This window comes from Amblyomma mixtum, chromosome 5 (genome assembly GCF_055824585.1).
Source record: "Amblyomma mixtum isolate Tamu chromosome 5, ASM5582458v1, whole genome shotgun sequence".
NCBI lineage: Eukaryota > Metazoa > Arthropoda > Arachnida > Ixodida > Ixodidae > Amblyomma > Amblyomma mixtum.
The window spans coordinates 195,583,291-195,596,463 of record NC_143016.1 but is presented as its reverse complement, the minus strand read 5'-3'; the positions used below and the strand labels follow the sequence as shown (position 1 = coordinate 195,596,463).

The window sequence follows — 13,173 nt, the reverse complement described above, 5'->3', positions numbered from 1 at the left end:
GTGCGGCGATTAAGAGGAAGAAGGAGGTGCGATGGAAGTTTGTATGGACCGCAGGATGCAAGGTTTTCGCGCGAAAGGATGAGGGCTCTTCGGTCGTTAGGATCAGTTGCATGAATGGTCTCGAGAAGATGACAGCAGACGAAGAGTAGACAGACTGTCCTACATTTCTGCCTGTCACGCATCCAAGATGGACACAGACATAAACTGTGAATACCATAATCTTGACTCTTTGAATACATTCCTAGACAGCCCGCAAAATCGCCTGACAGTATTACATATAAATGCTCGCAGTATTCGCAATAAGCAAGATAAACTGCATGACCTGTTATCATCCTTCTCATTTCCACTAGATGTTCTACTTTTCTCTGAAACCTGGCTTTCAATGGGCGAGTCTCCACCGCAATTTGAACAATACAGGTATAGGCAACGGGCAGCCGTCAGGAGCCGCCACGATGGATGGATGGATGGATGGATGGATAGGAGCGCCCCCTTTGAAACGGGGTGGTGGCAATTGCCACCATGCTCAGCTTTTCTTCCAGCGCCAGCGCCATCTAGCGGGCAGGCGGGGAACATATCGCAGGATTGCTCCGCCGCAGCCATGGAGGAAGAAAAACTAGGAGGGACCATGACGTCACAATCTTGAAGCCTAGTCATAAAAAATATAATGGAAAGCATCATGGGAAATAGGCCCTCACGTGACAAGGCAGTGGTAGCTCTTAGCTGGATTTCGGTTTCGGTTTCGCTCTCTCGCTGTACGAGCAACTACGTGACCATCTGCTTGCGTTCGCTCCGTGGTGAGCGCAAACTGCTCGCTCGCCGCAGCGGCCACCATCCCCGAGCGACGCGTGCGCTGACTGCGGCGCAGTGGAGACACTTGGAGCACATGCTCCTTCGCTGTGCCGCTTCTGCAGTGCCGCGTCGCGAGATTCTCGCGGCCTGCAGGGCGCTGGGAATAATCCCGGACAGTCTCGAAGCGCTCCTGTGGCCGCGCGGCACTGCGCGCACCCGTGATATTCTAGCCTCTATACCCGTGACAGAACAGTGGTGAGCCTCTTATCGAACAGGCGGGCTTGACTTCCCGCTCGCTCTTCGCCAGGTAGTGCACGCGTGACACGAACGCTCCGTGGGTGCTACCTCCGACGCGGCCGGGCGCCCCACCCCGGCCGCTAGTGCAGTATGCCGCGCGCGCGATTAGTCCGAGACAGGACGCTACGAGCGCGCGGCTATGTATACATACAGTTTACTTCTTTTTGTAAGTGATTGTGCGCAGTTGCCGGGAGACCCCGCGCAGGGGCAGACGTAAAGCCGCCGGCACTCTCTCTCGACAGCGAGAGAGAGAGAAATACTTCCCTGCTGAATTTCACGTCGGAACCGCCTATGTGCGCGCGCGTATTCGGCACGACTTGTGCCTTGAGAATAGCGGAGAACGGAGGGCCCATGGGCGGGCCGAAGTCCGCCTGCCCGAGAAATAGAATCTTGCGCAGCGCGCCGGAGCGCTCTTTCAACACGTCCGTCCGCCGTGAGCGCTCTGGAAGCCGCTGCGCCCTTTTTTAGAGGCTCGTTTCTTCGCCTACTCTCGAGTTCTCCGCTCATAGCATGCGCTGAAATAAACGCTCCGTATGTGTGTATAACGACGAAAGGAATTCCTCTCCATTCTCTTTATGAACCACAGTTGAACAGTGACGATGTCGCGGCCGCACCCTTTGATGAAAAGTTTACCCGCAGTTTTCTACAGTGCACCCAAAAACTCAAGAGTGTAATCAACAGAGACGCGGAGCCTTCAGACAACCTCGAGCTCGGTACGCATTCCGCCAAAGCGCTGCGCTGCGCTACTTCGGAGCACGGACGTTCACTAAAAAGCACCGCTGGCTGGCAGTCTGGTAACTGTGGAGGAGGGCCTATTTCCCATGAGTCAGTGCGCAAAAGGGCCCTCGGCAGCGGCGTCAGAGGAGGATGACTTGCAGAGGCTGAGCGCACTCCCTCCTAGTTTTTTTACCTCCATGGCCGCAGCAGACGGCATGGCAGCCTTGCGCGAGGCTGGTAGAATGGCGGTGGAAAGCGTGCCGATAGTTATATCGGCGGCATTTCGCGATTTGGACGATTTGAATTCCTTCTTCCGAGGAGCGAACTTGAAAAAGGGCAAGCTTTTGCTTGAAGCCGGTCACGTGCACAACGTGAAAGAGCTCGTGCTTTCAAGCGGCTCCGAAATAAGGGGGAAATGCATGGCGCAGACCCCTGCTACACGGACGTTTCGAATGCCTTCCAACCGAATGTCATTCGACTCGACTGCCGAACTAACGCTGTTACACAAAGTTTTTCAACGGCAGTCGGTTCAGATGACATTCGAGTCGACGGAGCTCCGCGGAGACATTCCAGATTTTGGAATGCCTTCGAAACGCGAACACAGCCGCCCCGCCCACAGCCGCGCGACTGCTTTCGGCTCTGTGGCTGTTCATTTCGATACCCGCTACTCACTGTTTTCTGCTGTTTGTTTAGCAAATAGTTGATGTTCCGTCTAAGTGAGTGCTTGCAGATAATAGTACACCAACGAACATTTACCGCGTGTGCATGAAATTTCCCCAGGAGTGCGCCGAGGACGACTGTACTCATGCTGCTGTTTACATCGCTGCGTATGAACAGCTTGTACTGGTTTGCAAGACATAAAACGAAATATGCACTTTAGTTCTATTAAATAATCTCTTCTCTTCTGTACCGGTTCTACCCGTGCCTGTTTACGCAGTGCGACGATCTGTGGGAAGCGCCGACACGATCGCTCGCCTGAGAAACACTTGACAGCCGGGTTGTTGACATCGCGTAAGACCGGCGCTTCTCGCTAATTTTCCCGGCTTCCTCCGACATGCCCCGTACTTTATTTTAAACTACTTTATCCAGAAGTAGGTTTCGTGACCGTTCGCGTTAACTGAAATGGCTTAACTTGATACTCACAAGCTAGCGACGGCGACGACTGCTGCTGGCCGTAAAGCACTGCTCGGCAGCCCGAGTCACACCGCCGCTTCCCGTTCATCGTATGCGCGTCCTGCGATGTACGCAATAGTTGATTTCATGTCACTCTTGTCGAAACTACACTCGTTGACCATTTGCATTCGCTAAAACTTGTGAATTCGTTCTTCACGATGGGCCTATCCAACCCTGCGGGCTCGCTAGGCCCAGTCGTGGCTGAAGGGAACGGAGTCGTCGTCGACTTAAATTAATTTGGCAAGTGGTTATCGCTAGTGAGTGTCCATGTGTGCACATGTGAAATATAGGCGCTCGTTTCGCTTATTTCCAATCCGCATAATGTATAAGCGCGCATGTATTCGCACCGTCACCTCATCAGCGCGTTTTCGCTCAGCCGCCGAACTCCCGACGGCATGAAAGCTGACCGTCCGCTGACCGGACTCGTCGGTGTCGTTTAGCCAAAAAACTTGTGCCACTACAATAATATTATAATAAACTAGATAGTTCACTATAATCATATGCTGCTGTTCACCGTGATAGTGCCGTTGTCGGACTAGCGTGACCGTAGTCGTCGTTGTACACTGAAAACGAGCAGAGAATTTCGAATGCGTTTGGAAAGTGCCGTGTAGCACCGCGGGAGTCCGTCGAGTTCGAATGCCATTCCAAATCTCGACTGCCATTCGACTCAGATGTCATTCGAAAGTACCCGTGTGGCACAGGTATAAAATCAACGCGCCGCCGAAGAGCGTGGAGATCGAGGTAAGCTACGTCTGTTCATCGCTTGTATTTTTCTGGCTCGCATCTCTCATTGCTATTTCAGATTGACAACAGCAGGAGAATCATTCGTATTTGACCCCGGCATTCTTCGCAAAGAGTACGCAGCCCAGCCGCAGCGATCAGATTGCATGCGGAGCTGACTGCCAATGTGTGCGACGGCGAGCGTATCCTGTCTCCGGTGCGCTGCTCGCCGCGAGAGGCGCCTCCGTCGGCGCCGGAGTTACTTTCGCCCGTTGCCTATAACGGCTTAGTTCGTTCGAAAAATAAGGGAGGTGGTGTGGCCGTGTACGTGCTGCAGTCACAAAAACATGAGGTCATATCGCAGTTTTCAATGGTTACAAATGATGTTGAATGCCTCACGGTGCGCTTAGATGGAGCTGTTATTGCAGTAGTCTATAGGCCACCAGCAGGAAACAAATTACACTTTTTTGAGCACATTGAAGCGGTTCTTCATTATCTCAGTAGTGCAGGGCTTCCCTTTGCAATCATGGGTGATGTGAATATTGACATGCTTTCTGACAACCCACCGTCAAGGCAACTGAACGAACTGATAAATTCTTCTGCATGTGTGAACCTTATTACAAAAGCGACCCGACTCACGGCAGACTCGGCCACGCTACTAGATATCTGTATAAGTAATATGCATCCCCCCCGGCAGTCTTTCTGGGTTATTATCAGTAGATATAAGTGACCACCTACCAACGTTTTGTTCCATTCCACTTGCGCACTTTAAAAATAAAGAGAAATTAAAGAGTTGCGTATTATAAATGAACGTGCTCTGGAAATCTTTCGCTGCCTTATCAGTACCACCGAACTGGCAACCTGTTCTAAGTGAAAAAGATCCGAACAAGGCGTATGATGTGTTTTTCGATAAACTTATATGGTGCTACGATCAGTTTTTTCCAGTAAAGACACAGAAGCGGCACAGTAAAAAAATAAGGAAACCATGGATCAGCAAAGCTATATTGAAAATGATAAATAGAAAGAATAAGATGTACCATGCCATCGTTAAAAGCCGTGACCCGACAGAGTTTACTGACTACAAGAAATATAGAAATATGGTTAACTCGCTGGTAAAACAAGCAAGAACTCAGTATTATCAACAGCTATCACTTGTCACTTGGCAGCAGTGACAGCGCTACGAGCAGTGTCGTGTTCGTCGACCTTTGCGACTCAAGGCCGCTCCAGCAGCCCTTGCCTCCTCCGCGCATAGCCGCCGCCCGCTTCCAAGAAACAAGCGCGGGCCGGCCATTCCCCACAAAAGCAGGCAGGCGTCTGTCTCCCCCGACGACGTCTGATCCCCACGGCCCCGTCGACTGGCGCATTCCCCATTTCCTTGCCGTGACCGTCTGCATTCCCACAGCGGCGAAAGTGCTTTCTTGTACACTCGCCCTCTCTCTCTCTCTCTCTCCCTCTACTGTAATAAACCCCCAGTCTCCACCCAGCAACTGCCTTGAGAGGTTCCTCGCATGCGGGGCTCCCACGCCCCGAACTAACACAACCATTAACAAGCAGTACACTTAATACTGTATTTACACGGGCGCCCTTAACTACAGTTAAGGTAACTACGGTTCTCCGTAACTATTGTTAGCCGTGCTCACACGACAAGCCAAACCATAGTTACGCCACTAACTGCAGTTAACGTAGCCGAGCTGGCTAACTACTGTTTGCGGCTAACTGCTGTTTGCGACAAGATGGCGGCGCCCGCGGCAGCAGAAACGCCGATGTCAAGCGAGCCGTCCTCCCAGAGGCGTGTCAACAGGCCTGATGCAACAACAACGGCCTTGATACGCATCTGGGAGGACCATCTCCCTGCGCTGCGAGGCAACACGCGCAACGCGCGAATATACGCAGCGATCGCGGACGCGCTGAACGCCGGGCTTGCGCCGGGCGAAGGCCCATACACTGCCAAGCAAGTCAAGCAGAAGATGGACAACCTCAACAAGAAATACCGGTAGGTGCGATCTCAAACGAATAATACTCGTGCAATATAACTTTCTTGGTGTTGTTTACTCAGTGCAACAAGCTATTGAACTCTGGTGCAACTGAGCTATAGCCCCCCATGTGCGGCAGTAGCACATGTCGCTAGCGATTACTGGTGTCCGATACGATCTTGCAGATATGTTATAAAGGTCGTAAAGTTTTCGAGAGTAAGGACACATGACAGAGGCAGCAAACACGTCACTCGATCGGCGTATAGTCGTTCTAATTTGACTTCGCTCGTGCACGCGTGCATCGAACTGCATGACAACTTCATCCTCCGTTTGTGTTGTTATTGTCTACGATCTGCATCGCCATCAGCGTCGGTATTTCATCTTCGGTACGCGTCGGCATTGCACGCACGCGTCAGCGTTTCAGGCCTCCTGCTATGGCAGTAACTGAGCAGGTTTATTTATTTCTTTCATATAACTTTTCCGCGTTCCACTCTGCACTGCCTCACAGATACTTGAATGCCATTAGCAGAACCATAATACGACAGTTGCGGCTTCACTTTCAAAACTGCAACCGGTAGGATTAAAGCAACATCGTAAATTTAAACTGCACTAATTTCACCAGCACATGTGGCAGCTGGTTAGGCACATAATTGTGAAATATTAGTCTCGCAGTGCTGAATGCACAGTGGCCTTTAATGCACTGAAGATAACTGCTGAGACTGCGAACTGCTCGGATTGCAATCTTCCATGTCTTTTATTTAAGCAGTGCAATTATTTATTCAAATGATTTCTATTTTTTCAGGCAGCTGAGACGGACGGGCACTGCTACAGGCTCACCCGGTGTGCCATGGTTGTTCTACTGGCAGCTCCACAGTTTTCTTGGGTGCCTGCCCATCAACGATGATGGGCGAGTTGAGGAAAATATGGAGGTGACTTGCTATTTGTAACATTGCCTATCAGTTCATGAAATCACTGCACAATTCCATCACTACCCATTTCTCAGTGCACTGTGTACTTCGATTTATGACAGGCTGGCCAGTGGCAGACAGTAAAGAGCACATTTGGGAGTTGTGCAGAGTAAACCACTCCCACAACCATGAGCATCGGCAAAGCAGAGCAAAAATGGCACTTGCCTCTTGAAACCATGTACAGACACGGCCGCGTTTCGATGGAGGCAAAACGCAAAAGGCCCTCGTGTGCTGTGCGGAAATTATTTGAGCTCTCCACTATGGCACCTCTTTCCTCCTTTTTTTCTTTCACTCCCTCCTTTCAGTTAAGGTGTAAACCAATATGTGCGACATTTACTGCGCCATTTCCTTTCTTCATAGACCAAAAAAAGACCCCTTCAACCTCAGTGCCATGCTGATATGCCCACCTCACCGTGGCCGTCAATAGCTTCTGTTTTTCTCAATATACTGTGGCAGCTGGTGAGTGCATTTCTTTAGGATGCCTTTAACCTCTCCTTTCAAATCTTAAAAGCATGCTGTTTTCTGTGTTGTGTCATGTGCAGCTGCCAGTCGTCAATGAGGCACCTGACGGTGCAGAAGTGGTGATGTCGTGGGAGGACGGGCTTCCTGAAGCAAGCAGAGAGGACCACCTGCAAAATGCTGCCAGTTCCGCCAGCTGCAGCACCACTCCTGTGGTACATGCACTGGCAATTGCAAGTGACAGCAATGGCGGTGGAGGAAGCAGTGCAGATACTGCTGGGACAAATGGTAGCAGACCCAAAACTCAAAAGAGTCGCCACAAAAGACCGGCAACCACTGTGCAGCAGCTGATTGCCCTCCACAAAACAGAAGCAGAGGAAGCAGTACGGGCCGAACGAAAAGCCCATTAAATGCGCAAAAAAATGGTCCGCCTTCAAGGAGAAGCTAACGACATTAACGCAAGCATGGTCAGGCTTCTAGAAAGATTCCTTGAGAGAGGAAGCAGTCAGTCACAAAATAAAGAGTGATCACAAGTGCTTGTTGGTTTGCAGTTTGTGATGTATTCTTTTGAGGGCTTCCTGGGTGCTGCCATATTTTTCACTGGACTGTCACGTGCACCTCACCCTAGCACGGCTTAAGAGGCAATGGAATCAGTTTCTGATACTCCAAAGAGGAGGCGTTTCGACAATGCAGACCGATGCAAAGGTATTTAGCAGCATGTGATGATATGAACAAAGCTCTTTTACGTCTGGAATTTTATACTGTGGTTTAAGCAGCAAATTACTGTGGAGGTTGACTACCACAGCAGTGTGCAGTATACGTATTGACAATGGGTGTGTGTACAGTACAGAAGAATATAGGTGTGGGTGCAATGAACGAATAAGGTTGTGGCAAGAAATACTGCTGTTGCTCCTAGGGTATCGCTCCACATACCTTTCCACAGTGAACTTCCTGCTGTTCCCTATTCACTGATCATCATTTGCAAAGGGCGTTCATCTTTCTTCCAACCAAATGGGCTTTCTTTAGGGTAAGTGATAGCGTGCGGGGAGACTCTGGTGAATATTAATGATAGCAAAATAGTACTGACACAGAGAAAGTTTACTTTTGCTCAACAAACAGAAAATGCAATAGCATCTATCACACTGCACTTTCAAAAACTGTGAGTGCGAGACTAAAAACTTTTTGAACTGGTAAAACAGGAGCATATAGGCCAGTAATACACAAATATTGCGAAGAAATACACAGCAAGCAATAGAGAGCAACAGACAATGCACAGATCATGCTACAAAATTACAAAATGAAATAGCACAATGACAGTGAATCAGCAAAAAAATAGCAGTACTCAACAACAATGAATACTATAAAATGTGAAACTTAAGCTATAAAAATGGGAGCGTAAACCAGCTTTTCATTATTGTGTACCAGCAAATTGTTTATTTACTAAAACTATTGAGATCTGCATGATTTAACAGGTTTGTCAGCGAAAGTAGTGTGTAGGTGAAGGACTGTTTGTCGCAAGAAAGGCTAGTGGTTGGTACAAACCGCAGCTTTTTACAGCTTAACGTGAGCCTAACTGTACAAATGATAGATTTTCATGCTTTCGAAAGAAAGTTCTGCGGGATATTAGTAAGGTATGTGAGCTCTGTGTAAACAAGTTATTCTCCAGTAGTGTTCCCCTTCTCAAACTATATTTTGTCACAGGTGTAAAAGACGAGCTTAACAGTCAGCAGTATGCTTCATCAAGTTCTTTCTTGTCCTTCCTTTGCTTTGTGCTGCATTTCATCCTTACATATGACCCACTCACCCAAACCTCTGGCTTAAAACAGTTAACCTCCGAGTATCATTCCACCTGCCTCATCCTGGCAAAGCAGCAGCCTCTGTACCAAGTAATCTCGCTACAAGGCTTTCATTTGGTTTGTAGTTAAATGGGTTTCCTTTATGGCAAGTGAGTGTTCCAGCTGAGATTAGGGGATTTAAAAGTAAAAAATTAGTTCTGACATAAAACTGTACATGTCTGATATACGTTGCTTACAAGTAGTTCATTGCAAACATATTGCACTGCACTTTCTTCAATGTCTGGTTTTTTAGCAGCAGTCATTTTAAAAGCCATGAATGTTGACACATTGAACTGGATTTATTGATGCTTGGTTACCAGAGCCTGTGTTCATGAGTTAATGCAGAAGCACATGAGAATTATTCTTATGGGGAAATAATTACGCATGTGTTGTCTGAACCATTAATAAAGGAAACAAATCTGAACTTGGAGGCAGATGAAATTCTACTGGAATAAATTTGTGCAAATGATGCCATAATGAGGCTCCTAGCATTCCTGAAATGCTAGGTAACAGCAAGGGGTATACAGTCGTGCATCAATTTTAATGGATTATTTGGTTCCCGGGCAGTACTGTTCATTAGGAGAATCATTCGCAACAATAAATCATGACGAAGCAACACAACAACAAAAATCTTCCTACCAATGGTACATAATGGTTGATGTGCGCAGCATAAAACTTTCAGACTGTGTTTTACCGGTGGCCAAACTAAAAATACAGAACTACAAACATATTGTTGCAGACATGGTGTTACAAGGGGTTAATTCCAATGGCACAATGACTATGTATCCCAGATAGTCCCTCCATCCCCTGCTGCACAATACACACACGCACTCTGTCGCCACTGGTTGCACTAATATTTGTTCCCGTAATTGCTTGAGGAAAGAGGGAACCATTACAGCAACTCAAAGGAAGGACAAAATGACCACCATGCAATAAGGCTCTATTTTAGAATGAGAGTGAGCAGACTCTCATGCAGCGTCCGAGATTTGAAAAAAAAAGAGACAGTACAGGCTTGACAATAGAGTTTTCCACATAATGGTGTTAATGTAATCGTGAACAGGTTAAAGCACTGTCTTGCCCACCACGAAGATGTACACTTCATGGCATATGCAGACAATGTCATCATCTGAATAGAAGTATGCAAGCAGCGTATAACCACCAAAGTATCACATCCCTTCATGAAGCTTAAGATTCATTTGAGGAAAAGCTCATTACCACAGGCATGCATATGTCTCCAGAATAAAATGAAATGCAACACAATCAAAGAGACACCAACAGAAAGGTGCAAATGGCGGCTCAGCACGAGAGACAAGCGGTTGAAATGGTTAAAAGAAAGGTAGGTTGGTATTCTTGGAATTCCTGTGAGAAGAGAGCAGTGGCGGAATGGGTGCAGTAGTAGAAACTCAAGCCTCTAAATGAAGTCCTCATAAATGGCACCAGCTATACCAGCAATGCATCAGCTTTGCTGCAGTGAAAGCAAAGCAACCTCGGGCAAAACGCCTTCTGTGCCAACCTACAGTTGCCATTTCCTCTCATTCTCATTATATACACAGAGCTAGCTACTGTTACATCGTGCCATCTCTCTGGATGCTACGCAGCTGAACCACCTATTAATTCATCTTAACAAAACTGAACTTCAATTAGCCCAAGGTTTTAGTTGCTCAATACACTGAGTCATCTATTAGTAAAAAAGGCAAGGAACACGGATCATGAAAGATGTTTCAGTTGCCTGAAAGATGCTTTGCCAGAGCATTCCGTATAGCTACCCCTGACGGCTCTACTCGGCTACTTGTGCACACTGGCTGAGGACGCCTCTCATCTGCACTTTGCACGGCACCAAACCAGCCTGCATCACACAGATCATTGAGCTTCTCACAGATATTGTGCAGCACACAAGCAGCGCGGATCACAGTGTTCACATTGTGTATGTTGCACTCCAGACCCTTCAGCAAGATTCTGAAGCGTGCTTTCACACGTACAAACGCATTTTCGACCACACGTCTGGCACTCGACATATGAAAATAATCACACACTGAAGAGCACAGGACACGATATCGCACACTCGTGTCACGTAAGTGAGGAGGTAATGAAGCGCAGCACTTGACTGCACTAACGACGCACAAGCGTTGCGAACACAGTCAAAAATGAGGCACAACGGAACGAGCGATATGGCGACTCCCGTTGGGACAGTAGTGGCTAGATATGGCTATTACGTTGACTGTAAAGTCAACTACGATCATTGTGTGTAGACTCCTTTCCAGCTTTACTCTAATGTCCGCCACATGCGCAGGAAAAAAAACTGCCCCGCAGGTAGAAGAACGAGAAACAACCGTTTTTTCGATCATATAATCCTTTTAAAGTAATCTTGATTGATAATACACCGCTTTAGGTGAAATCATAAATTCACAAAGGTGGTAATCACATGACGGTTTCCGTCACTCTAACCGACACGCCCAAATTGCGTGTAAGCACGGGTAACTGTGGTTTGCGTTAACTATGGTTAAGCCCTCTAACAGCAGTTAAGCTTAACTATAGTTAGGCTGCCCGTGTAAAGAGGATATAAGCCATTCTTCCTGGACCTTGCAGTTTTGCCGCCAACCGGGACTACGCAAGCATCACTGGACTACGCAGCATCATCGGGCGGGCTTCCCCCCTCCAGATCACCTACGTGTGGCTTGCAAGTGGGCCACGTGACAACCCAAGAAGACAAAGCTGAAGCATCCCGGTGGCACAGCACTTGGCAGCAGTGACAGCGCTACGAGCAGTACACTAAGCCATTCTTCCTGCACTTTGCAGTTTTGCCGCCAACCGGGACTACGCAAGCATCACTGGACTACGCAGCATCATCGGGCGGGCTTCCCCCTTCCAGATCACCTACGTGTGGCTTGCAAGTGGGCCACGTGACAGCCCAAGAAGACATAAAGCTGAAGCATCCCGGTGGCACGGCACTTGGCAGCAGTGACTGCGCTGCGAGCAGTACACTAAGCCATTCTTCCTGCACCTTGCAGTTTTGCCGCCAACCGGGACTACGCAAGCATCACTGGACTACGCAGCATCATCGGGCGGGCTTCCCCCTTCCAGATCACCTACGTGTGGCTTGCAAGTGGGCCACGTGACAACCCAGGAAGACATAAAGCTGAAGCATCCCGGTGGCACGGCACTTGGCAGCAGTGACAGCGCTACGAGCAGTACACTAAGCCACTCTTCCTGCACCTTGCAGGTTAGTAAATTTTTGTATTACCGTACGATTAAGTACGTCTGATATTGCTGTCGCTGCTGCCTGGTGACTGGTGTTATGGCTAAAGAAATGTTAAAGTTGCTGAATGATTTCAAGGAGGAAATGAAGTCTGATTGGAAAGCGTTTAAAGAATCACTCGAATGGAGCCTACGGTCAGAAGAAACTTGCGTACGGAACTAGATGAAATCAAAACGAGCATGAATTTCATCAGCAGTAGTCTCGATGAAGCCAACTCTCGTCTTAAATCTGCTCTTAGTGAAAACAATGAACTGAAAAAAGAGAATGAAACACTTCAACACAAAATTATTGTCCTTGAAAAAGATTTGATTGAGTGTCAGACCAGCCTTCTGAAGTCAGAGCAACATTCACGAAATCGAAATGTTGAGTAAAAAGGTATCCCGCAAACACCAAACGAGAACCTTGTCGACATGCTTTAAAAAATCGGGGACGCTATCGGTGAAAGCATATCGTCCGACGACGTGGACGTTTGTCACAGGGTGCCAACCAAAGAAACCAACTTAACTAACATAATAGTGCAATTCCAGCGCCGCGAAAAACGGGACAAAGTTCTCGAAAAGGCTCGTAAGAAACGGATAACCGATTCTGTGCTTGGCATGAAAAATGAGTCGCCTATTTTGGTGAACGAGCACCTCTGCCCTCAAATGAAGCGGCTTCTTGGGAAGGGCTATCGCACGGAAACGCGAGCACAACTGGAAATTCGTGTGGGTGAGGAATGGTAGCATTTTTGCGCGCCAGACTGAAACTTCGCCTATCATTCCCATCAACAGAGAAAGTGACCTCAGCAAGAACTGCGCCGTTGATTCGGCGTAGACCGAGTGTTTCTTATGGTGTCTTCGACTGGTCGCTCCCACGATCCGGTTCGGATTTCGCAAAGTTAGAGCCGCTCTAGCTCCGAGCGCATAGCGAGACCGGTCAAGCCGAATAGTCAGCAAGTTTTCAGAGCGAAAGCGCAGGAAGCAGAAAAAGGACGTAACTTCCGGAAC

At 48.2% G+C, this 13,173-nt stretch overlaps 1 pseudogene; it reads left to right on the top strand.

Annotated features, from left to right (window-relative positions):
- Positions 1–5,429: 5,429 nt before the first annotated feature.
- Positions 5,430–13,000, top strand: LOC149345346 (uncharacterized; annotated as a pseudogene).
- Positions 13,001–13,173: the final 173 nt, after the last annotated feature.